Consider the following 4,331-nt stretch of genomic DNA (forward strand, 5'->3'; position numbering starts at 1 on the left):
GCCTCTATTTGTCACAGCCTCGGTCTCTTTCCTGTCCTCCCCCATTTTCCCATCCTTACCGCTCTTTTATTCCTGTGTCTTTCCTCCCCCACACCCATCCACCTCTCTGTGGAACACGCTTCAGGGTAAGGTGGTATCTCTGGCCAGCTAGGGGCAAGCAAGGACTGCCCAAGATCTCTTACAGAGCAGCCCCCCTCAAAGAGCCTCCCTTTCTGGGCCTGGGCCTGTTCTAGTCCCTTACTCCCAGCCCTCAACCCCAGGAGCCCAGGTAAGAGGCTCTCTATGGAAGATGGGGTGAGCTAGTGAAAGGAGGATCTGTCTTGTAAGTGGCTTCTTGATATCTGTCCCCTGCAAAACTCACATTCTCCTCACCGTTAAGCACAGATCCAAGGAAGAAATCAGTGGCCCAGAGAGAAGAAATCTTCCACAGAGGAGCTGCTCCATCCTCCCTGCCCCCAGTATGTGCCCACTGCCCACTGCAGCAAACCCTCCCTAGTCGGCTTGCTTGGAGCCATTCAAAGGCTCCTCTGTTCTCATTCCTTGCTCAGGGCTGAACAAGATAGGCAGCCGCAGAGCTGGGCAGGAAATGCTAATTTCCCAGATGTTCTCCTCCATCCTCCCTGCTCCACCACCATCAAACCCAAATCCTGCACCAAGTGGTAGGAGCAGAACTGGGCCAGAGAAACACAGGGTGTGTCTACTCTTCTCCCTGCTCCCCATCTCCTCCTACCTCAGCTGCCAGGCTGGGCTCTGGGTGGGGGGTGGCCCTGAGCCTAGGGCAATGTAGATATGAGAGTGGTACCATCTCCTCCGGAAAGGAGGGCAGGCAAAGGGCAGGGACTGGGAGGAGGCATCTGAAGAGGAGAGAAGCCAGGCTCCTGGCCTCATACCAAACTGGGACCTGGTTGGCAAGTAGACCACTGAGCACTGGGGGCTCCTGAAACTGATGGTGCCTGAGATTCCAGCTGAGACTGTTGCCAGGGATTGGAGCCTAGGGGATGTTATGTGTGGAAGTGGTTGGTATTCTTGTGGGTTTAGGCTCTTGCTGTGATATGTGTGTACCTGGGATGGGCTATGGCTAAGAGGACTAGGTGCTGTAGAGCCTGTCACTGTAACAGAAAGGTGGTTGTTTCTGATGGCAGCTCAAATACTGTTGCAATGCTACAATTCTGGTGTGCATAGCTGTAGTCAGAACAACAACCAGATTACCGAAGGTCTGTCACCAAGCTGTGTGTGTGTACATGTGTGTGTTCATGTGTGCATTTTGAGGGGAGGGCTGTAACTGAAATGCCATTGGGCCTGGAGTTATAGGCATAAGGCTGCTACCCCTGAAAATGGCTATAGCAAGGAAGCAGTTCTCCGATAATATGACATAGGTAGAGCTGTAGCTGGAGCCATTGCCTAGGTCCTAGGAGATGAGACGCTGTTGCTAGGAGCCTGTACCTGGGAGGAAGTCTGTTACCTGGGATAAGAGCAAAGCTACTGTTGTGTATACAACTGTAGCTGGGATGCTATTGGTCCTGAAGCTGTAGCTGTGATGACAGCATACCAGGGATTGGCTATGGCCAAGATGCTGTTGCCCAGGCTGTGGCTGTGCTGTTACTGTGTACAGGATTCTAGCTGGGAGGCTGTTATGCCTGCAGCCATAGCTCTGAAGCTCAAGTGTAGCTGGGAGGCCATTTCCTAGTAATATAGCTGGACCACTGTTGTGTGGGGGCCGTAGCCCAGACTCTGTTGCCTAGGAGATGAGAAGCTGTTCCCTGGGATGCTGTTCTGGGAGGCAGCATGCAACCTGAGATGGGACTGATCTGCTGTTGGAGCTGATCTACTGTTGTGCTTGGGATGGTTCTGAGTGTCTGTTGTTGCGCTTGTGGCTGTCTGGGTGGGGGAAGGCAAGCGAGTTCTGCCTTGAGGTCTGGGAGATGCCAGGAGCCCAGGGCTGGGCGGGGGCTGCCAATCTGGGGAGGCTTCAGCAGCTGCTCTGCTGTGGAGCTGGGAAGCCTGTTTTCATTACTGTTTTAACTCTTTTTTTAACCTTGTTTTTCTCTCGGCTGCACTTTCGCTCACTCATTAATTTTGGTATTTTTCTCACGGTGCCTCAGCCCCTGTCACGGCTGCCATGGCAACAGGAGGCAGTGTGCACAGCGCCAAAATATCTGATCAAAAAATAACCAAAATAAGCAAACCCCAAACCGACTGTGCTAGGGGCTATGGCTAAGAGAGAGCCCATGGCTCAGGTCCAGGAGACCTGAGGCTCCCAAGGGACCCCTTTCACTCCCCCCCCTCCACAGGGAAGCTTTGCTGAAACTCCTGATAACCTGGGAGGTCCCTTCCCAAACACCCCCCCCAACACATTCTCTGAGGACTCTGGGACTTCCAGTGGTCCCTCCCCAATAGGCAGCTTTGCCTGAGGTGGGAGCATGGGGACAGTGTGAGGGCTGGGGCTCTCTTCCCAGGAGCTGATAGTCAAGCCCCTAAGAAGTTCCCTACTCACCCTAGCCACACACATCTACACCCACTGAACTACCCTTCTCCTCGCCCCTCCTTCCTTAGGCTTCTTCCACCTTCTCTGCTCCCAACCCCTACTTGGCCACCTCTACTTTCTTCTCTTCATACCCCAGCCTCCTGACTGGATGGCTGGAGGGGAGGGAGCCGCAGCCTTCAGGCCTTCTGCCCAACACCTCGGTGGAGGTGCTAGGGAGGGATGCCACAAAAATATCTGACACTCCTAGGCCTATGGTCCCCTCTAGGTCCAGCTGCCTGATTCCTGAATAGCCCTGAAGACCCACACCCCTCCAATTTCCACTCCTCTTTCCTGTGAGCCTTCTGCTTTCCTGGGGGCCTCCTTCTCTCAAGTGAGGTTGTCCCCAGGAGAGGTAAAATGATAGGGCCTCATGTGAAATAGGAAGGGGCAGAGGTCTTGGTATTACCTGTCTCCCTTCCTTCTTCACCTACTCATTTCCCCTCTAAGGGGGCCTTCTAGATGCCTGGAGCACTGAGAACTGGAGGAACGAAGAGCTCCTCGACTCTGCCTCAGTTACATCATGCAGTTATATCTCTGGCTGCTCTTCTTGATGTCCTCTCCCCCAACAGTGAAAGTTTGGTTTTCAACAGGTCTGTGTCTCCACCTGGGAATAGCTAGAACTCACCTCCTGCTCCTTACTTTCAATTCCTATCCCCTGCTACCCCCTCCTCCCCCACTCCCAGCAGTACTGGCCTTGCCCTCCCGACAGAGCCATCCTGGGTCTGTTTCCATAGAAACTGGGTAGTCTGTGTAGTGTGGGAAGGGGAGGGGAGACAGGAACAGGAAGGAGGGACCAGATCCCAGGGCCAGCCCTGTCCAAAGGGAGGGTGGGACCCTGATTTGGGAAAGAGAGAAAGGAAGTAACAAAAGCTTGGTAGGTTCTGTCTCCACGCAGCTTGCTGTGCTGCCTCCTGAGGAGGGGACACCCAATTGTGTTCTCCCCTGGCAAAGGAAGGGAGATTCCTCTCTCCCCAACCCCCTAAAATCCTTATTTAATGGGAACTGCCTGATCCAGGATGAAACTCTTTCCCAGAGCCACCACTCTTTAAGACAGGGCCCATAGGATACCTTCCCTCTTCTAAGAGCTCCATACTAGCTCAAGCCTAGTGGCTCCAAGCTCTGGAGGCTGGGCAGCCCTGGGACCAGTGGCCGCTGCTGACCCCGTGGCGTGCAGCTCTCAAAGGCCCCATTCATCTCTGGGGGCTGAAGGCGCCATTGTCTGGGGCTGGGGGGTGGTGGGGGCAGTGGGGGGTCTCGACTCAGAAGGAAGGAATGTGTCTGGAGAAGTTACCCTCAGGGCACCAGTCTCCAGATCGCCACCAGATCTCCATCGGGACCCCTTCACAACCCCGAGCCTTTTCGCCCATTAGCTCCCAGCAGCCTTCATGTTTTCCTGAATGGGAACTGCCCCACCCCTCCTGCTCTCTTCCAGAGAACCTTTTCTGGGGCTGGGAGCTGTCCAGCACCTCGGGTCCTGACAGACTTCAGATTCGCCTTGATCAGACAGGAGGGTGCTCAGGATCGTGGGGGCTTGGGAGTTCTCCTCCACTCAGGCCAAGACGAAAACCACACCTGGCCTGGGTGGGCTTGGGTACAGCTCTCACATGGGGATCCATTAGTGCTGAGAACTGACCTGAGGAGCAACTTGACCCCTGCCCTATCTTAGCAGAATTGAAGGGTTAAGCACCACCAGGCCACTCCCCTGGAATTCTGTCTCCAACTGGGGCAGGAGAAATAACCATGAGAGGTCAGGCCCTCCCTCTCCCTGCCCCCAGTCTCTCCCCATGCCTCTGTTTCAGTTTTCCTC

The sequence above is a fragment of the Ailuropoda melanoleuca genome, chromosome 3 (assembly GCF_002007445.2).
Source record: "Ailuropoda melanoleuca isolate Jingjing chromosome 3, ASM200744v2, whole genome shotgun sequence".
Classification (NCBI taxonomy): Eukaryota; Metazoa; Chordata; class Mammalia; order Carnivora; family Ursidae; genus Ailuropoda; species Ailuropoda melanoleuca.